The 23,096-nt window shown below is 46.3% G+C and overlaps 1 long non-coding RNA gene across 1 annotated transcript in view; it reads left to right on the forward strand.

Moving 5' to 3' along the window:
• The first annotated feature begins 5,654 nt into the window (after positions 1-5,654).
• Positions 5,655-23,096, forward strand: part of LOC124802425 — a 45,290-nt gene continuing 27,848 nt past the window's right edge. Inside the window, exon 1 of the long non-coding RNA XR_007017119.1 lies at positions 5,655-5,713. This is a non-coding gene — a long non-coding RNA (uncharacterized LOC124802425). The remainder of the gene's footprint in view (positions 5,714-23,096) is intronic.

Raw genomic sequence — 23,096 nt, forward strand, 5'->3', positions numbered from 1 at the left:
CAACTTATTCTTTCCATCCTCCGCCATGTCCACATCTCAAAAGCCTCCAGCCTTTCTCTGTCTTTCTTCCTCAAAGTCCATGTTTTAGCACCATATAGCACTCCATACAAGATATTTTATGAGTCTTTTCCTGTTCTCTGTCCACACCGATGCAGAAAATTCATCTTTTCTTATAAAATGCCTCTTTTGCCATTGCTATCCTTCTTTTAACTTCTGTGGTACACTTCCAGTCGGTGTCTATCCTCCTTCGAAGATACTTAAAATTTTGCCCCTGTTCTAGTATTTCTTCATTCAGCATAATTTTTATTTCTTTATATCCTCATAGTGCCAATACTTTTGTTTTCTTTGTGTTAATAAAAATTAACACAAAGAAAAACATTAATTACAGTACTGGCCATTAAAACTGCTACACCACGAAGATGACGTGCTACGGACGCGAAATTTAACCGAAAGGAGAAAGATGCTGTGATATGCAAATGATTAGCTTTTCAGAGCATTCACACAAGGATGGTGGCGGTGGCGACACCTACAACGTGCTGACATGAGGAGAGTTTCCAACCGATTTCTCGTACACAAACAGCAGGTAACCGGCGTTGCCTGGTGAAATGTTGTTGTGATGCCTCGTGTAAGGAGGAGGAATGCATACCATCACGTTTCCGACTTTGATAAAGGTCGGATTGTAGCCTATCGCTATTGCGGTTATCGTATCGCAACATTGCTGCTCGCGTTGGTCGAGATCCAATGACTGTTAGCAGAATATGGACTCGGTGGGTTCAGGAGGGTAATACGGAACGCATTGCTGGATCCCAACGACCTCGTATCACTAGCAGTCGAGATGACAGGCATCTTATTCGCATGGCTGTAACGGATCGTGCAGCCAAGTATCGATCCCTGAGTCAAAAGATGGGGACTTTTGCAAGACAACAACCACCTGCACGAACAGTTCGACGACGTTCGCAGCAGCAGGGACTATCAGCTCGGAGACCATGGCTGCGGTTACCCTTGGCGCTGCATCACAGGCAGGAGCGCCTGCGATGGTGTACTCTACGACGAACCTGGGTGCACGAATGGCAAAACGTCATTTTTTCGGATGAATCCAGGTTCTGTTTACAGCATCATGATGGTCGCATCCGTGTTTGGCGACATCGCGATGAACGCACATTAGAAGCGTGTATTCGTCATCGCCATACTGGCGTATCATCCGGCGTGATGGTATGGGGTGCCATTGGTTACACGTCTCCGTCACCTCTTGTTCGCATTGACGGCACTTTGAACAGTGGACGTTACATTTCAGATGTGTTACGACCCGTGGCTCTACCCTTCATTCGATCCCTGCGAAACCCTACATTTCAGCAGGATAATGCACGACCGTGTGTTGCAGGTCCTGTACGGGCCTTTCTGGATACGGAAAATGTTCGACTGCTGTCCTGGCCAGCACATTCTCCAGATCTCTCACCAATTAAAAACGTCTGGTCAATGGTGACCGAGCAACTGGCTCGTCACAATACGCCAGTCACTACTCTTGATGAACTGTGGTATCGTGTTGAAGCCGCATGGGCAGCTGTACCTGTAAACGCCATCCAAGCTCTGTTTGACTCAATGCGTATCAAGGCCGTTATTACGGCCAGAGGTGGTTGTTCTGTATATTGATTTCTCAGGATCTATGAACCTAAATTGCGTGAAACTGTAATAACATGTTAGTTCTAGTATAATATATCTGTCCAATGAATACCCGTTTATCATCTGCATTTCTTCTTGGTGTAGCAATTTTAATGCCCAGTAGTGTATTTTTTGGTGTTACAATTTTTTTCTGTCAGGTATATTATATTGCCTCCAGATACTGTCTTAGAAATGGACTCGAAGTTTTGTTGTGTATGTTAGCCTCATATTGGCTATGAGGCTAACATAAACAACAAAACTTCGAGGTAGTAGCAATTATAATTTCTGGTGGCGATTGCGACTGGAGAGGAAGTTGTAGGTAAAGGAGGTCGGATGTAGGGTGGTCGGTGGGAACAGGTGTTCCGTGTGGTGACAGTGGGACCAGAATGTGGGAAGGTGTAGATTTTTGATCTGGTGTGAAGATCGACGGTGGCAGATGGCGGCGAGCGGCGTCGAGTGATGTAGGCGGCGAGGAGTCACCAGATCGTAGTTTTGCTGAGCCTCTGTGTTACATGTTGGAGAGAAGGGTGCGTGGTCAATGTCCACCTCTATCACCGTTACCTAAACCTACCACTGTTTTGCAGGAAGACTGGTGTAAGACTCCCTGCAAAACCATAGAAGACCTGAATTCATCCACTCCGAAAGGACTGGACGTTATTTTAAATGTCAAACGTTTCCCTACGCGTCACTACGTTTGATAAGGTGTTCCCTATTTTTGTCTACCCCCTGTATTTCCTTATTTGTCTGTAAAACTACCAACTTCCGCATAAGGCAGAAATCGGTTTCATCTTCAAAACAGATGTATGCTAATTTCTAAATGTTCTATCTACTGTAAATAGTCTCTTACAGGGTTGTGAAGAGTGAAACGCCGTGAATTCGTACGATTCTGGCGCATCTCAAAAAGCGTAGTCGATATCGATTTCTATGTAGTTTGTAGACCCCTATAGGTATCAAAAGAGACTATACGTTTAGTGAGGCCATTTCACAATTCAAATGTGTCACAGCGCTGGTGACAGATACTGTTCGAGGGTTTAACGATCGGGTAATAGTCTGAGAGTGCTTCTCTTAACCTCCTGTGCAAGCACTTGGTTGTAAATTGCAGAAATGTTGAAAGGGGGCTGGGTGCTCAATCTGACTACGGGATGGAAACTATGTTCAGGTGTATTCGATTGTTTCATACTCTTCATAATTTGCACAGAAGAAGCCAGAATTCTACAAGTTACTAATATGTCAGGAAGGACATCGGATATCAACAAGCAAATTGAAGATCTACTAGGAATGGACTTAGTATATAGGTGGGTTGGCCGCAAGGAAAAGCTAGTAGGACGCAACGATAGACATTGCTTGATATAAATTAAACCAAAAGTTACGAGGCGCGATGGTACAAAAGCAAATGCATGGATCATATTGACCTAAAGCTGCGGGTTAGCTACACATCCTCAGCACTGGTTGAGCAAACTGCGCGCCCTGTGCGAATCCGGTTCGCGAACCTTTCATTCACACACCAGTCAAAGCAAGGCAACTGACAGAATTAAGTAAAGTACGCTTTTCCTAGAAGTTCCGTAGGGTTCTATAAGTTCTGCGAGGCCTTGCTCGCTGTGGAGCGATGCAAAGCTTACCGCCGGCCGCTGTGGCCGAGCGGTTCTAGGCGCGTCAGTCTGGAACCGCACTGCTGCTACGGTCGCAGGTTCGAATCCTGCCTCGGGCATGGATGTGTGTGATGTCCTTAGGTCAGTCAGGTTTAAGTAGTTGTAACTCTAGGGGACTGATGCCCTCACATGATAAGCCCCATAGTGCTTAGAACCATTTGAACCATTTTTGCAAAGCTTACCAAATAAAAGAAGTCTGCTAGCACCAGAGTGCGGGTCTCTGCCCTCCACGGGGCCTGTCACCAGGAAATGGTGGTCTGCTCCCGAGCGAATCTATAGCCAGAGCACTTCTCTCTTGATCCTCCTAACTTAGTTCGGAGCTCTACTTGGCGTCTCCGTGAGGAAAAATGTGCATTTTCTTGCCTCAGCCAATCAGAGTTGTGTAGCTACTCCACCTCCAGATGAAATTTTGAGACTAGCTAATGGAATTTTCCCACACAGAAAGGGAAAGATTGTTTCTTACCCGATTGTGTGGCGCCAGCTTCTCGTGACGATGACTGTTTTGTGAACATACACCACTGGCCATTAAAATTGCTACACCAGGAAGATGACGTGCTACAGACGCGAAATTTAACTGACAGGAGGAAGATGCTGTGATATGCAAATGATTAGCTTTTCAGAGCATTCACACAAGGTTGGCGCCGGTGGCGACACCTACAACGAGCTGACATGACGAAAGTTTCCAACCGATTTCTCGTACACAAACAGCAGTTGACCGCCGTTGCCTGGTGAAACGTTGTTTTGATGCCTCGTCTAAGGAGGAGAAATGCGTACCATCACGTTTCCGACTTTGATAAAGGTCGGATTGTAGCCTATCGCGATTGATGTTAATCGTATCGCGACATTGCTGCTCGCGTTGGTCGAGATCCAATGACTGTTAGCAGAATATGGAATCGGTGGTTTCAGGAGGGTAATACGGAACGCCGTGCTGGATCCCAACGGCCTCGTATCACTACCAGTCGAGATGACAGGCATCTTATTCGCATGGCTGTAACGGATCGTGCAGCCACGTCTCGATCCCTGAGTCAACAAATGGGGACGTTTGCAAGACAATAACCATATGAACGAATAGTTCGACGACTTTTGCAGCAGTATGGACTATCAGCTCGGAGACCATGGCTGCAATTACCATTGACGCTGCATCACAGACAGGAGCGCCTGCGATGGTGTACTCAACGACGAACCTGGGTGCACGAATGGCAAAACGTCATTTTATCAGATGAATCCAGGTTCTGTTTACAGCATCATGATGGTCGCATCCGTGTTTGGCGACATCGCGGTGAACGCACATTGGAAGCGTGTATTCGTCATCGCCATACTGGCGCATCGTCCGGCGTGATGGTATGGGGTGGCATTGGTTACACGTCTCGATCACCTCTTGTTCGCATTGACGGCACTTTGAACAGTGGACGCTACATTTCAGATGTGTTACGACCCGTGGCTCTACCCTTCATTCGATCCTTGCGAAACCCTACATTTCAGCAGGGTAATGCACGACCGCATGTTGCAGGTCCTGTAGAGGCCTTTCTGGATACAGAAAATGTTCGATTGCTGTCCTGGCCAGCACACTCTCCAGATCTCTCACCAGTTGAAAACGTCTGGTCAAAGGTGGCCAGTCACTACTCCTGATGAACTTTGGTATCGTGTTGAAGCTGCATGGGCAGCTGTACCTGTACACGCCATCCAAGCTCTGTTTGACTCAATGCCCAGGCGTATCAAGGCCGGTATTACGGCCAGAGGTGTTTGTTCTGGGTACTGATTTCTCAGGATCTATTCATCCAAATTGCGTGAAAATGTAATCATATGTCAGTTCTAGTATAACATATTTGTCCAATGAATACCCGTTTATCATCTGCATTTCTTCTTGGTGTAGCAGTTCTAATGGCCGGTAGTGTAGAAATGCGTCGCAAAGTTCCGCAGCCGATGCTCGGGTGTGCGCGGTAGGAGACTGGTCGGCGCCGGCTCGACGCCGTGGAACAGCTGGGAAAGCGTCCCGTTGCCCGATACAAAGTGCCCACTCTGCCGGTTAGGGCTGCACCTCTCCATGGCCTCCGTTCCCAAGGTGATGCAGGTGTAGAATCTTTTGAGACGCCCTGTGTTTTCCCCGCCAAGTGCCAGTGCGAGGCACCTGCTGGCCATAGCCTCGATATTTACTGGAAGGCCCCGGAGCTGACCGCGCGTTTATTGCCGCTCGCCACGGCCGGCACGACGGCAGCCGTGTCAGGCACCGGCGGTGGCGGCGGCGCATGCGCCGTGGCGCCGCCCGCGCAGCCATCGACGGCGCGCCGCGTGCGGTGGTGGTGGCGATGCTTGTGGCGGGCAGTGCTTGCGCCCGCCCCGCCGCCGCCGCTATGTTGCTGTGCCGCATCGTCGCCTACCGGCCCGTGCTGCTCGCCACACTGCGGGTGAGTCCGGGGACCCAGCAGCCGGCGACCGCCGCGCAAACACTTGCACGCGGCTTCACATAAACGCACCAGCTAACGACTCTGGCTCGTCACATTCGGTGCAACAGCCTTTCGATTTTTCTTAACAGACGATGTTACTTCTCCTACCTAGTGTACAGGGTGATTGAAAAGTCATGCCCCGTAGGTCAAACAGCGTAAACCGGAACCCTGCCGGAAAAAAAAAACTTTGCTCACTAGATGTGTTTCACAGTAGCGAAGATTAACACATCCGCACAGCTCGTAACGTGTGCATTCTAGAATGCATGTTTACTGAACATTTTTTCCTTGTTTCGGTCCAGACTACCAAATCTCAAAATAAATTGCTGTAGAAGACGTTTTCATTACCGTAACGATGGCGGTGCTCGCTCGTAAGGTAGGCTTTTTAGAGCCCATATTTACTGTACATTTATTCCTTATTTTGGTTGATACTACCACCTCTGAAAGTTCGTCGATGGAAGTTTGGTTCAGCCTCTTTGTCCTGTCAGCCATGGCTTTTGAACTACCCTGATACCGTAGTGCTCTCCCCGTTAAGATACATAGATAAAGCGATTATCGCAGTAGTCTAATTTGCGACCGCTCTGTCAAATGGGCACATAAAATTCCCCTATAAAAATCATTTTGTTTGTATCGGGAAACAAAACGACGCTTTCCGTCGCCACTGGACGTCGCATGAAAGACGTGACGAGCAATATTCGTGTGGGATTACTCCAGCTGTGTAAATAGCAAAAAAAAAAAAAAAAAAAAGGAATTGCAGATGTTGTCGTTGTTGTGATCTTCTGTCCAATGACTGGTTTGATGCAGCTCTCCGTACTACTCTATCCTGTGCAAGACTCTTCATCTCTGAGGAACTGGCTCTGAACACTATGGGACTTAACTTCTGAGGTCATCAGTCCCCCAGAACTTAGAACTACTTAAACCTAAATAACCTAAGGACACCACACACATCTATGCCCAAGGCAGGATTCGAACCTGCGACCGTAGAGGTCGCGTGGTTCCAGACTGTAGCGTCTAGAACCGCTCGGCCACTCCGGCTGGCTCTCTGAGGAACTACTGCAACCTACATCCTTCTGAATCTGCTTACTGTATTCATCTCTTCGTCTCCCTCTACAATTTTTACCCTCAACGCTTCCCTCCAGTACTAAATTGGTGATACCTTGATGCCTCAAAATGCGTCTTACCAACCGATCCCTTCTTCTGGTCAGGTTGTGCCACAAAATTCTTTTCTCGCCAATTCTATTTAGTACCTCCTCATTAGTTACGCAATCTACCCGTCTAATCTTCAGCATTCTTCTCTAACACCACATTTCGAAAGCTTCTATTCTTTTCTTGTTTAAACTGTTTATCGTCTATATTTCACTTCCATACATGGCTACACTCCGTACAAATACTTAGAGAAAAGACTTCCTGACACTTAAATCTGTATTCAGTTTTAACAAATTTCTCTTCTTCAGAAACGCTTTCCTTGCCATCGCCAGTCTACGTGTTATAACCTCTCTACTCCGAGCATCATCAGTTATTTTGCATCTGTGGAATTGGATACGTGTTCCCAGAATGAGATTTTCACTCTGCAGCGGAGTGTGCGCTGATATGAAACTTCTTGCCCGAAAGTTTCATATCAGCGCACACTTTACTGCAGAGTGAAAATCTCATTCTGGAAACGTCCCCCAGGCTGTGGCTAAGCCATATCTCCGTAATATCCTTTCTTTCAGTTGTGCTAGTTCTTCAAGGTTCGCAGGAGAGCTTCTGTAACGTTTGGAAGGTAGGAGACGAGGTACTGGCAGAAGTAAGGATGTGAGGACGGGGCGTGAGTCGTGCTTGGGTAGCTCAGATGGTAGAGCACTTGCCCGCGAAAGGCAAAGGTCCAGAGTTCGAGTCTCGGTCTGACACACAGTTTTAATCTGCCAGGAAGTTTCATTGGATACGTGTGGCTCGCCACTATAGACGCCGTGAAATGTGGACCATTGCCGGCCGCGGTGGCCGTGCGGTTCTGGCGCTGCAGTCCGGAACCGCGGGACTGCTACGGTCGCAGGTTCGAATCCTGCCTCGGGCATGTATGTGTGTGATGTCCTTAGGTTAGTTAGGTTTAAGTAGTTCTAAGTTCTAGGGGACTTATGACCTAAGATGTTGAGTCCCATAGTGGTCAGAGCCATTTGAGCCATTTGTGGACCATTCACGCCATATTTATGTAATCCCACCCACACATTAACTTTTGGTGTGTCCTTTCGTACTCAGTCGCTTCTCTTGGAGTCTATCCTCCGCTTATTACTCTGCCACAAACGTGGAGGGCGAATTCATCATTGAACATCACTACAGGGACGTAGTCGTTGTTTTCGTCTGTACGATGCAACATTTCAACAGCAAATTCATATCGTCTGCACTGATCCTCAGGCATAACGTGATGCAAAAGTTGAAGATTGTAAGCACGCAACCGGAGAAGTTTCTGCACAACGTCATCCACCGTCTAACGAGGCCCACGAGATAGGCCGCGGCGCTTACGTCTCGAATGTAGGCCTGAACTCGCTCGCTCAGCTCAGCAGACAAATGCGTTTCTAAACCTGTTAACTCGCAGTTGGGCGTGTGCGTAATAAAGAGAATTGCATCTTCTACTGGAATCTGCTATTATGGAGTCTTACTGATTAACGGTACTACAACAAAATTTAATTTAAGATCAATACTCGATATAAATGGTATAACGGCTTGCTTATAGCAGTTAGTCTCTTCTTCTTGACAGTACTCATTTCATACAAGAAGTGGTGCCTTATGCAACAGATAATGATTCTGGTAGGTTTTAATTTTATTGTACGCCAGTACAACCGTAACAAATTATAAGTAGAGCTATGAACTTCTACATCTACATCCATACTCCGCAAGCCACCTGACGGTGTGTGGCGGAGGGTACCTTGAGTACCTCTATCGGTTCTCCCTTCTATTCCAGTCTCGTATTGTTTGTGGAAAGAAGGATTGTCGGTACTCCTCTGTGTGGGCTCTAATCTCTCTGATTTTATCCTCATGGTCTCTTCGCGAGATATACGTAGGAGGGAGCAATATACTGCTTGACACCTCGGTGAAGGTATGTTCTCGAAACTTCAACAAAAGCCCGTACCGAGCTACTGAGCGTCTCTCCTGCAGAGTCTTCCACTGGAGTTTATCTATCATCTCCGTAACGCTTTCGCGATTACTAAATGATCCTGTAACGAAGAGCGCTGCTCTCCGTTGGATCTTTTCTATGTCTTCTGTCAACCATATCTGGTATGGATCCCACACTGGTGAGCAGTATTCAAGCAGTGGGCGAACAAGTGTGCTGTAACCTACTTCCTTTGTTTTCGGATTGCATTTGCTTAGGATTCTTCCAATGAATCTCAGTCTGGCATCTGTTTTAGCGACGATCAACTTTGTATGATCATTCCATTTTAAATCACTCTTAATGCGTACTCCCAGATAATTTAGGAATTAACTACTTCCAGTTGCTGACCTGCTATATTGTAGCTAAATGATAGGGGATCTTTCTTCCTGTGTATTCGCAGCACATTACACTTGTCTACATTGAGATTCAATTGCCATTCCCTGCACCATGCGTCAATTCGCTGCAGATCCTCCTGCATTTCAGTACAATTTTCCATTGTTACAACCTCTCGATATACCACAGCATCATCCGCAAAAAGCCTCAGTGAACTTCCGATGTTTTCTACAAGGTCATTTATGTATATTTTGAATCGCAGCGGTCCTAGGACACTCCCCTGCGGCCCACCTGAAATCACTCTTACTTCGGAAGACTTCTCTCCATTGAGAATGACATGCTGTGTTCTTCCGATCATTTTAGTACCAATAACCGTAAGACTCAATTATAGCGGATTCGAGTAGAAGATGAAATTCTAGTTTGTACGTACACACTTAGTTAACAGGTGTAGAAACGTAGTTTGTCTGTCGAGTTGAGCGAGCGGGTGAGCGCAGACCTACCTTCGTGACGTACGCACCGGGGCATGTCTATCTCGTAGGCCCCGCCCTCTAATAGCGGATGACTAGTTCCTTACTAGCTTCTCTAATGGATAGGTGGGCTTCTAGACAATGCTTCGCGCTCACGTTCCACGGTCTCTTGATTCACATGTGTTCTAGGATGTTTCTCGAAGAGTTCTGTCCCACTGACAAGTAGATTTACGTGTGGAAGGATCCAAATTCCATTCTCTTCTTTTACCCCGCTGAACACATGTTACAGATTTTAACTCTGCTAAGAATAGTGCACACTGCACCTTTCGTTGTGGGGTCCACGTGCTGAGCGTCAGGAGTGCGTCTGCCTGCTGCACAGTAAATATACTTACAAGTATCTGCGCGCATGCGCCGTACGACTCAGCGCTCTTCATGAAATGGTGCGGATCACATCTTGGAGAGTGCCTCTCATCGACTGCGTGTTTACCCAGAAACATGAAATGTCGAGTTCTTTCGTTGTAAACATTTTTTTTTTGTATATACCTCTGGCCCGGACACTCTGTATACGGGGTGTTTGTTTTAAATTGAGACAGATAAGTATCTCGAAAACGGTGCATCGTACGAAAAGAAATTATCTGCGTGAGAAGTCAGTAATAGTAAAGGGTCTGTGCTACAGTTGGCCAAATCCTAACAGCCCCATCTGCGTAGGCGAGGTCAACTATGTATTTTCAAACGGGAACCAACCATTTTTACTGTACATTCGGATTCTAAATACGTACAGTTTACTCAAACCATTATTTTCCTTTCGTATTAGATGGCGTTGTAATCGACAAATATTAAGAGTACCTGGTTTTGCGATTAATAACCGATGAATTTGGTTCTACATGTCATGCAAACCTTTGTGCTCTAACGCTTGATATTCATGTTCGAAATTTACTTTAGTGTTGCAAATTCGATTGTACAGTACAATATGTTTATCCATTTCAATTTATGGTTAAAAACTACACCTTCCGTTCTTATTAGCTGGCTGTTACAAATCCTCTGGATGTTGGCGGCAACTGCAATTCCTCTTAAAAAGTGTTAAAATTTAAATGATAGTTCAATAAAAACATATCACAAATTTATCTCACCAAAATTATTTTATTCTCCCGACTATAGAAATGTTGCGTTTTCCGTCCCTTTTTGCGCCCGTGCAGTAATACTGTCAGAGAATAAGTAAGTCACTTCTTGCTTTCCTGATTTTTTTTTTTATGGCCAAAAACATTTTATGAACTCTGACAAGAGTGGGCTGCGTGGACAAAAATCAGTAGACTACCCAGTCCAGTGAAACTGCAAAAAACTACAGAACATTAGTAAACTGAAACTAGGATGAGTGTCTTATTCTTCTTCCATAGATGATGATATCCCAATACACGATTCTCCTATGACATCGACAATTTGTTTCGTAAAAAAAGAATTGAGTTTCTGAAAGGAAAAGGAATAACTGTATTAATACGCCGAAGCGCCAAAGAAACAGGTATAGGCATGCGTATTCAAACACAGCGATATGTAAACAGACAGAATACGGCGCTGCGGTCGGAAACGCCTATATAAGACAACAAGTGTCTACCGCAATTGGCAGATAGGTTACTGCTGCTACAATGGCAGCTTATCGAGACTTAAGTGAATTTGAGCGTAGTGTTATAGTCGGTGCACAAGCCATGGGACACACCATCTCCGAGGTAGCGATGAAGTGGGGATTTTCCCGTGCGACCATTTCACGAGTGTACCCTAAATATCAGGAATCCGGTTAAACATCAAATCGGAGACATCGCTGCGACTGGAAGAAGATCCTGGAAGAATGCGTTCAACGAGGACTGAAGAGAATCGTTCAATTGACAGAAGTGGAACCCTTCCGCAAATTGCTGCAGATTTTAATTCTGGGCCACCAACAAGTGTCAGGGTGCGAACCATTCAAAGAAACTTGATCGATGTGGGCTTTCGAAGCCGAAGTACCACTCGTGTATCCTTGATGACTGCACGACACAAAGCTTTAGGGCTCGCCTGTGCCCGTCAACAAAGACATTGGACTGTTGGTGACTGGAATCATGTTGCCTGATCGGACGAGTCTCGTTTCAAATTGTGTCGAACGGATGGACGCGTTCGGGTATGGAGACAACCTCATGAATCAGTGGACCCTGCATGTCAGCAGGAGACAGTTCAAGCCGATGGAGGCTCTGTAATGATGTGGGGAGTGTGCAGTGAGAGGGACATGGGACCCCTGATATGTCTAGTTACGACTCTGACAGGCGACACGTACGTAAGCATCCTGCCTGATCACCAGCATCCATTCATGTCCATTGTGCATTCCGACAAATATGGGCAATTCCAGCAGGACGATGCGACACCCCACACGTCCAGAACTGTTACGGAGTGGTTCCAGGAATACAAATTCACAGATAAACACCAGGGCTTATTGAAAAACAATGCCTCCGAATTTTACTAACAAACGTTAGTAACATTACACATCTATATTCTTCATCAATACATTTTTTTTTCTCAACTTAGTCACTCTAGCGACGAACATACTTCTCCCAACGAGACACCAGTCTGTTGATACCGTCACTGTAGAATCCTTGACTTTGTTGACGAGCTACAACCGCACCTCTGGTTGGACAGCTTCATTACCATCAAAGTAGTCCGCCCCTATAGCTGAGTGGTCAGCGTGACGGATTGCCGTCCTACAGGCCTGGGTTCGATTCCCGGCTGGATCGGGGATTTTCTCCGCTCAGGGGCTGGGTGTTGTGCTGCATTCATCATCATTTCATCCCCATCCGGAGCGCAGGTCTCCCAATGTGGCGTCGAATGTAACCCGGGTTCCATTCCCGGCTGTGTCGGGGATTTTATTCGCTCAGGGACTAGGTGTTGTGCGATCTTCTTCATCATTTCATCCCCATCCGGAGCGCAGGTCGCCCAATGCGGCGTCCAACGTAATAAGACCTGCACCAAGGCGGCCTGACCTGCCCCGCAAAAGGCCTCCCGGCCAATGACGCCAAACGCTAATTTCCATTACTATCAAAGTGAAGTCCTCGAAGGTGTTTTTAAGTTTTGGAAACGGAGGAAGGTCGTATGGGCCCAAGTAACGACAGCTTGGCAGATAATGGATTATAGTGAACCAAAAGCGTCGTATTGTTAGAGTTGTCGCAGCGCTCGTGTGTGGCCTGGCATTGTCATCTTGAGGCAGAGGATTATCCATGTGTGGACGAACTCTGTACCTCACGCGCCGACACAGTTACGTCCCACAGCGCCATTTACACCCTACAGTGGCCAGCACACTGGACTCGCATCCGGGAGGACGACGGTTCAAAACCGCGTCCGGCCATCCTGAATTAGGTTTTCCGTGATTTCCCTAAATCACTTTAGGCAAATGCCACGATGGCTACTTTGAAAGGGCACAGCGGACTTCCTTCGCTAATCCGATGGGATCCATGACCTCGCTGTTTGGTCTCCTTTCCCCAACTCAGTCAACCAACCAACCAACCAAGCAAGCAACCAACGCCCTACAATTCGCGTCATCGAGTAATATGCATGATGCGTAATTCCTCAACCGATATCGAAAACAGAGTAAAATATTGGGAGACAGTACTTTCCAGCACGCCCTCGTAGATCGCGTAATGTAGAAGTGATAAGTGTTCATCACTCAGATACGACACATGTATCTTTATAAAACTGATCTATTTTTCTGAATGTGTTATATTCAAATGCCTACGAAAATTTGTACAACTTAAAAGTGGCTCTGAGCACTATGGGGCTCAACATCTGAGGTCATCAGTCCCCTAGAACTTTGAACTATTTAAACCTAACTAACCTAAGGACATCACACACATCCATGCCCGAGGCAGGATTCGAACCTGCGACCGTAGCGGTCGCGCGGTTCCAGACCGAAGCGCCTAGAACCACCATTTTTTTTATCGTTGTATTTGGTCGTTGCGGACGCCACATGACATCCGTTAAAGTTCGATTTGTTGATCCTTCCGCTCAGTTTTTTTATTACAGAGGCCAATCAGCTCAATTTTTTTGTTCGATTTTGTTCGTTGCATCTGCTCGGGGCGGACGTCGTAAGACATCCGTTTTTAAGTTCGTTGTCGATCGATTAACTCAGTTTTTTTATTTTTTTTTATTTCAGAGGGAGCTAACCCTCTGACCGAACACGCTGAGCTACCGTGCCCGCAATCACTCGGCCACACCGGCCGGCTTTGTACAACCCCTTACAAACACCTGGTACCTACAACCTTAAGCCTTATGTTTAGACAGAACATCGCTGCTTCGAACAATGAATGTTGTCAACTTACAAGCTGTTATCTTATGCACGTAATATTGCGATATGATTTTCGAGGCCGGCCAGTGTGGCCGAGCGGTACTAGGCGCTACAGTCTGGAACCGCGCTAACGCTACGGTCGCACGTTCGAATCCTGCCTTGGGTATGGATGTGTGTGATGTCCTTAGGTTAGTTAGGTTTAAGTAGTTCTTATTTCTGGGGGATGGTGACCTCAGATTCTAACAATCTGCGTGGTGTCTGTTTGTTCTAAGTCGTGTCTCCCTACCACTTTCGCGCAACGACGCTCTGAGCGTGTTTTTTAGGGAATTGACTAGTTTGAACCTGGGACCTGTTGCTGGTAAGGAGACGCCAGACCACACATGACATGTAGGGTTCAGAAGGGTTCAGTGAGACTACCGATGCTATAACCAAATACGTAATGATTTCAGCGTCAGCTCCACTGCACTCCCTGTAAAAGAATCTTAATACTAACTAAATTTAGTGGAAGGGGTTCAAGGCTTTCCTATTTTTAGATAGCTGGTAAAATAACGTCGAAAAAGCAGTTAAGTTTACCACTGGAAATTTTATTCTACTCACAAAAAATTGTTTATAAGTTGCACTATTGATAAAAGGAAATATTTTAATACAGGATGATAAAAACCAACTGCGTTCAACAAAAATGTGAACGAATATTCCCTGAGTGGGTTTCCAAGTTCTACAATGGATCGAAGGATGGCCTATGCCATATCACATCTATAACCTAGGTTTACATTAAGTTTCACAAAAGAGAAAACTATCAAAATGGTCTACAGTGACCCTCAATTATCTTCAATTACTTATCTAACTTGTCGTAAATTACAGTGACTGAGCCGGCCGGTGTGGCCGTGCGGTTAAAGGCGCTTCAGTCTGGAACCGCGTGACCGCTACGGTCGCAGGTTCGAATCCTGCCTCGGGCATGGATGTGTGTGATGTCCTTAGGTTAGTTAGGTTTAATTAGTTCTAAGTTCTAGGCGACTGATGACCTCAGAAGTTAAGTCGCCTAGTGCTCAGAGCCATTTGAACCGTTTTTTTTACAGTGGCTGATGTGGCTTCTCAATAATTATATAACAGAAAAATCATCACATTTCAGATTTTAACTTACGTAGCAAATGTGAATACCATGAGCTTCAATTGACGATCGACACTAGTATTACGTAAAAAGGGGATGTAATAGATGAGACTTCTGCAGTTCTGAGTGAAGCCTTATGCACTCAAAAATGCGGCATTGCGTGCGTTCATTACCTTGTCGGTGTTCGTCAGGGGGCGGCGAGCGGCACATCTCCACGCACCTCGCCGTCTCGGAAGCAACTCCCCTCTAACTTCTCCTTACTACAATTTACCGAAGTTGGTTTAAAAAAAAAACTATCTGGCTGTGTTTTCATCTGACCAATCAGGGTCTCAATGTTAGCCTTAAGCTCCGCCTACAAAAATTCTGTCTATCCAATGAGAAACGTTATACTTTTCGTGGTGGGGCAATGTTTTTAACGTTTGCAACGTAACAGAGACGCGAAAAAGTCTCACGCTAAAACTTGTAGCTGGTGTGGCCCTTTTAGTGTTATCGTAAGAGCTATACTGTTCTTCTGGAGGGCTCTATCTTTTAACATAGGCTGGGGGTGGTCCTGGTGGTTGGCTAGCGACGTGGGTGTCCGTCGCTTATCGTAGGGCCTTCTAGCTTTTCTGCTCTCGGCTTCTGTTCTCGTTTCTTCCCTCCGAACCGCGTCTGTTTCACGGTGGGAAGGTATGACATGCATTTAGGCATTATTGTGTTAGTCTGTGGTATTCCATTTGCTCACTCGTTGATAGTATTACTGTGGTTAATTTAATGTCAGGATTTATTCGGAGCTATGTGACATACTGCCGGATTTGCTTATCATGTCAGAGTTTTCATGGAAGGTGTTGGATTTGCCTGACACCTTACACGATGTTAAGTCCCATAGTGCTCAGAGCCATTTTTTTTATTTTCGAAATTGCGTGAAGGCTCTTTGTTTTCCCACTCCACGCATGGGCGAGAGCGTGTTGTCTATTATAACAGTTGTCGCGGCACTGAATATGCTGAAACACCAACGCTTCACTGCACTGACAGGGGGAACAATTAGTGGGGGAAGATCTGTTTGGAGACAGAAGACTGAATGGTTATTTCATGGTGTAAAATATGGGGTAGCAGTGGAGTAGGTGTGTTGCGATGTGGGGTTCAATGAATTATGGGGCGGTTGGTGCATTAAAAACGTGGGATTTGCGGCAGGTCTATATAAGATGGAGGCCAATCCGAGGTTATAAAAAGGGGGAACCCTGAAAGGAACATATGATAGGATTTTTCCTATGCTGCACTGAGGCTCAGCTGAAGGAATACGCGGAAGATGTGGAGAGTATCAATCCTGTACGATCAGTGTAGCAGCAGCAGCGCCCAGAGCTTGGAAATAATTGGGGAAATGATGGGTTTCTTGGAGTCAAGTTTGTGCAGTGCGCAGGATACAATAAAGAGATGCTATCTCTGGCATTTTAAATACTAAGATATATGGTAATCGTCTTCGTGTCTGAGGTACGTCTCTGCGACCTTAGGCACAAAGAAGATAATCATAATCAGTTTAACGATTAAGGAGCGGCAACATACGTACGAAATGCTTGAACTGTGTTTACATACATAACAAATCTACAGGAGTGCATTGTTTCACAATGTTATCTACTAATAAAGGTTTCTCGGGCTTCCAGCCGCGTCAAGTGGTTTAAAATCCACTAGCTTTCGGCCGAGTACTCCTCGGCCATTGTCAAGTGGTGACTGACTTCTGGTTGCTGCTGCCGTCCTTATACAGCCGCGCTGCCTTCCGTGACCTGACTGCGTTGTGCGGCCGCCGCGCCCGCTTCAACCTTCCGATGACCGAGTCCCACGCTGTCCTTAGCTGCAGGCCGCCGTCTTTATTGAGCGTGTTGTCACAAAGTTTTATTTCGATCGCTTATTTTATTATGCTATCCCAAAAACTGTTAATCCGTGTGATAATAGATGTTCGTCGAATGGAATACGATGACCGTTTCCTAATGCATGCTCTGCTACCGCTGATTTCTCTGGGTACCGTAGACGGAAACATCTCTCGTGTTCTACACAGCGTTGTTCAATGGTACGCACAGTCTGTCCGATATAGAACTGTCCACACCCACATGGTGTTTTATATACTCCTAGCGTTCTGAGGCCTACGTCATCTTTCACAGGCCTCAAGAGTTGTCGAATTATGGCTAGAGCCCTGAAGACCGAATCGATTTTATGTCTCTTTAGGAGCAGGCTTATCTTGTCTTTCTTGTTATTGAGCCAATAATCCGTAGGCAGCGGTCATCCACTGCAGTAGTAGCCCTTGGGCGGCCTGAGCGAGGCATGTCATCAACAGCTCCTGTCTCCCTGTACCTCCTCCATGTCAGAACAACATCGCTTTGGTTCACTCGGAGACGCCTGGACACCTCCCTTGTAGGGAGCCCTTCCTGGCACAAAGTAACATTGCGGACACGATCGAACCGCGGTGGTGACCGTCTAGGCATGGTTGAACTGCAGGCAAACCGAGCCCTGCACCTCCTCCCTGGTGGAATGACTGGAACTGATCGGCTGTCGGATCCCGTCCGTCTAATATGCGCTGCTCATGCATGGGTGTTTAAATCTTTGGCGGGTTTAGTGACATGTCTGAACAGTCAAAGGGACTGTGTCAGTCATACAATATCCACACTCAATATCTATCTTCAGGAGTTCTGGGAACCGGGGTGATGCAAACCTTTTTTTGATGTGTGAAAAAACGTGATGAAACTGTGATGAACACTCACGGCCCGTGTTGTAGTGTCGTCGTTAGCACACTACGATTACAGCTGCCATGTATATGTAAACCGCCATCTTCAACCTTTGTCACGATACGCAGTTTACTGGGGGAATTTAGCGTAGTATTTAAGAACTGTGATTCTGACTTTATTTAAGGATGAATAAAATTGTTTTCTTGTAAGGAGTCACTTTTATGTTTGTAGCCGGTCGCTAATTTCAGTTCATATGTCATATGTACTTCGCAAGACGGTTTATGATTTTAATTCTCTAGAAAAGCAGTGGGTGTGTTTCTGTTCGGGTTTTGGAGGACATATAAACAACTTTTTCCCATGGACAGGACAAGGTTTATTAATGTTAATTATTGACTCAGAGGTATACAAGAATGGAACGTCAAATATAAGTTCAGTCTGAACAGTGTCAGAAAGCGACATTTGACTCTGTACACAGCCTTCTTGAGCAAGCGTCACTCAGCTGTTCTAGTATTTTTCACACCCCTTACGGTCAAATATCCCTGGTGACCAAAAAACTTCGTGAATTCTCGTTTTTTGTGTTCAAATATGGAATGAGATTCAAAGTAGATGACTGACCATGTGGAATCCCGATGAAGAACACGGGTATCTCCGTACCTACAGGTCTGTAGGCTGACTTGACTACGCTTAAGAACGCCTTAGCACTTTGAATTGTTGGCGGTTGTAACTGCACGGAGCTCTGAACACAAATACTTTTTAAATTTTTCTACGTGTTTCTGACACATTTTGGTACCTGGATCCAATTTTTAAATCCTCAGTGCTGTTGGCCAGTGTTAACGGACACATGAACAATTTGATCTTGAGTGAAAATTCTATCTTTTTCTCGTCATCACTGACATTCGAATAACGGCTAATCTTCATACATTTGTATGTGTACAATGATGGTTGTCGTTTGTGTCTCAGCCTAATACTTCTGCAGCGTTACTTATAGTTTCATTTACACACAAGATTCACGGCATTTTTGTTCGAAATGTCGGATGATAAAGTTTAGCGAGACAGAAAATCAATTGAGAGTTGTTAGCGCAGCTAGACGGAGCGCGCGCAGAATTGATTGCTCCCTAACGTCCACTGCCAAACAAGGACTCTCTGCGTGCTAAAGGTCAAACCGCCGGCTATTTCTGTGTACGACGCGGCCTCCCACAACTTCCGCTGTGAGCGGCTTTTGTTCATCATTGGTTTGAGAACTGTCAGCGGTAAAAATGTGATGGCACAGGAAATACGCCACAAAACTTGCTACGACGCTGTGCAGCGACCAAAAAAAAACTATCTGCGGCCAGAGTATTTGACATTTTAGTGGATAATTATTTTGTCGCTACAGTGTCTTGAACTTTGATTTATAGCCTAGTATTCATATGGATGTGTCTAAAGGTTCGAAGTACTTCGCACTGTTATTGAGTTTTTGATGATTAAAATTCTCATGACTCCGTCAAAAAAGGGTGACAGGTTGTACAAACATCTAACACGTACAAACATTATGTGTAGATTTGTAAATAATAGATTTCAGCTATCAGTCGTCCTTTGGAGTTTTTATTGGCAGATCTAGATTTCAGCTACAAACTAGCCATTCACAATGCACTATCATTTTTGGTCAATGCATGTAATGCCTGTTGGTCGGCCTTTGTCCACAGTTCATTGAATATACACTCCTGGAAATGGAAAAAAGAACACATTGACACCGGTGTGTCAGACCCACCATACTTGCTCCGGACACTGCGAGAGGGCTGTACAAGCAATGATCACACGCACGGCACAGCGGACACACCAGGAACCGCGGTGTTGGCCGTCGAATGGCGCTAGCTGCGCAGCATTTGTGCACCGCCGCCGTCAGTGTCAGCCAGTTTGCCATGGCATACAGAGCTCCATCGCAGTCTTTAACACTGGTAGCATGCCGCGACAGCGTGGACGTGAACCGTATGTGCAGTTGACGGACTTTGAGCGAGGACGTATAGTGGGCATGCGGGAGGCCGGGTGGACGTACCGCCGAATTGCTCAACACGTGGGGCGTGAGGTCTCCACAATACATCGATGTTGTCGCCAGTGGTCGGCGGAAGGTGCACGTGCCCGTCGACCTGGGACCGGACCGCAGCGACGCACGGATGCACGCCAAGACCGTAGGATCCTACGCAGTGCCGTAGGGGACCGCACCGCCACTTTCCAGCAAATTAGGGACACTGTTGCTCCTGGGGTATCGGCGAGGACCATTCGCAACCGTCTCCATGAAGCTGGGCTACGGTCCCGCACACCGTTAGGCCGTCTTCCGCTCACGCCCCAACATCGTGCAGCCCGCCTCCAGTGGTGTCGCGGCAGGCGTGAATGGAGGGACGAATGGAGACGTGTCGTCTTCAGCGATGAGAGTCGCTTCTGCCTTGGTGCCAATGATGGTCGTATGCGTGTTTGGCGCCGTGCAGGTGAGCGCCACAATCAGGACTGCATACGACCGAGGCACACAGGGCCAACACCCGGCATCATGGTGTGGGGAGCGATCTCCTACACTGGCCGTACACCACTGGTGATCGTCGAGGGGACACTGAATAGTGCACGGTACATCCAAACCGTCATCGAACCCATCGTTCTACCATTCCTAGACCGGCAAGGGAACTTGCTGTTCCAACAGGACAATGCACGTCCGCATGTATCCCGTGCCACCCAACGTGCTCTAGAAGGTGTAAGTCAACTACCCTGGCCAGCAAGATCTCCGGATCTGTCCCCCATTGAGCATGTTTGGGACTGGATGAAGCGTCGTCTCACGCGGTCTGCACGTCCAGCACGAACGCTGGTCCAACTGAGGCGCCAGGTGGAAATGGCATGGCAAGCCGTTCCACAGGACTACATCCAGCATCTCTACGATCGTCTCCATGGGAGAATAGCAGCCTGCATTGCTGCGAAAGGTGGATATACACTGTACTAGTGCCGACATTGTGCATGCTCTGTTGCCTGTGTCTATGTGCCTGTGGTTCTGTCAGTGTGATCATGTGATGTATCTGACCCCAGGAATGTGTCAATAAAGTTTCCCCTTCCTGGGACAATGAATTCACGGTGTTCTTATTTCAATTTCCAGGAGTGTATTCTAGCTGAAATATAGATCTGCCAATAAAAATTCCAAAGGACGACTGATCGCTGAAATCTATTATTTACAAATCAAAATAACGGTCTCTGCGTTCAACAGCCTCTGAATGGAGGGTAACCTTATGTGTAGATGTTCACAAAATGGAAAGTGATTGTGTGATTGATGCAGTTTACTGCCTAAGGTTAAGGTTCAGGTGGGTCATTAACGTATCTACATCTCATGACGCTTTCTGAAAGCAATCAAACTGGAGCCGGATGGCGAACATGGCACGCTAATAGAAAGACCAGTAGAATCGATTCACTTGATTGAGAGTTAGTATGAATGGATATCTCAACGGGTAGAGAACAGGGATAGGACAAAAGTGTGGAAACACTGTCAGAAATGCATTTTTTTTTTTTTACTTCGAGCGACACCTGTGGAATGTCCCCAATACGTTGGATGTGTCAGTCGTGATAAGAGCAGCGTTCTGCATAGTTGTGAAAGCTAAGTGCGTTCTAACTTGGGAAAATTGTTGGTGGTCGTGTGGTGGGTACATCCGCAACCAAGGTAGCCGAAGTGTTTGTGGTTTCAAGAGGCACCGTACAGACAACAGAGGCACTAGATTTACACCGCATACAGGGAAAGCAGAGAAACATCATCCGCTAAGTCACAACGCGAACGAAAGTTTGTGCTGAGTGATCGTGACGGATGGTCGTTGAAGATAATTGTGACGAAAAATAAGAGGACGAGAGCTGCAAAAATCAGTGCTCAACTGAATGTCGCACTCGCGAACTCTGTCAGCACCAAAACGATACTGAGGGAGCTCCATAAGCTGGGAATGGAGGACGAGGTGGAATTCCAAAACCACTCACCAATGATGCAGATGCCTGTAAGAGGGAAACCTGGTGCAGAGGCCATAAAACCTGCACTATGGAGCAACTGAAGAAATTCATTTGGTCCGATGAGTCTTGTTGTATATTATTTCCAACTTTTGGCCGAGTTTACGTCCAAAGAGTGAAACATGGCGGGATTTCGCTGACTATTTGGGCAGGCATATGGTGGTAATGCACGGGCCCCACGTTTACTTTGCAAAGTCGCATTACTGCCCACATTATCTGACCATTTTGGGTCATCAAATCCATCCCGTGGTGAAAAGTTTGTTTCCCAGGAGTTATGCTGTGTTCCAAAACAACAAGGCCCCTGTTCACACAGCTCGTATAGTCCAGGAGTGCTTCTGTGAGCACGGGGATGAAGTGTCGCCTTTGAATCCTAATGAGGCTTTCTGACCTACTTTTGTAGAGAAGTATGTGGAATCGTTATCCAGCTCCGTGGTCGTTCCTGAACATGCGACTATTTTGCAGGAAAAATGGTACAAGAATTTGTGGAACGCATCGAGTTGTTCGTTAAATGCTGAAAGCGAGCCAGTGACTAGTTCTACAGATACGACAAGAAGTGTGTTTGGTCGAAATACGTCTCATCGCCGCTTTACTGCAAAAGGGGAATATGATTAGCTGCAAAAAGAAAGGTAAAAAGTTAACCCACCTGTAACACAAAAATGGGTAAAATTTACGTAATTCAAAGCACCGCACAACCACATATTTTTAGAAAAGAGTCTACAATAATTTTGATTCTGAGTTTTTGCATGAAGCAGTTTTCTGCTCTCCTGTAAAATTACTAAAGGTCAACTTGTTCCCTTTCTAGAGTTAGCAGTCCATATGGTCCTGAGAGCCTCGTCATTCGGAGCTGACTGAAATGTTTCGTACACGATTCTGTAGTAACAACTTTTTTCTACCATATGGTGAATTTTCTCATAAACTTATCCTGTGACTGAAATGAGCCGTTGTAACAAATAAACGGTTAGCGTACATAGCAGAAAAATCACATGTACAACTCTACCAGTCAGATATTTTATATGCTCATTCTGTGGGAGCCTTTGGTTTATTGTGCAGCACAACAGCCGGCCGGAGTGGCCGAGCGGTTAAAGGCGCTACAGTCTGGAACCGCACGACCGCTACGGTCGCAGGTTCGAATCCTGCCTCGGGCATGAATGTGTGTGATGTCCTTAGGTTAGTTAGGTTAAAGTAGTTCTAAGTTCTAGGGGACTTATGACCACAGCAGTTGAGTCCCATAGCGCTCAGAGCCATTTGAACCATTTGAAGCACAACAGTTTGACATTATTATGATTCTCCTCTTTTCGTGCTTTTGGATTACAACAA

The sequence above is a fragment of the Schistocerca piceifrons genome, chromosome 6, assembly GCF_021461385.2.
Source record: "Schistocerca piceifrons isolate TAMUIC-IGC-003096 chromosome 6, iqSchPice1.1, whole genome shotgun sequence".
In the NCBI taxonomy this organism is placed as follows: domain Eukaryota; kingdom Metazoa; phylum Arthropoda; class Insecta; order Orthoptera; family Acrididae; genus Schistocerca; species Schistocerca piceifrons.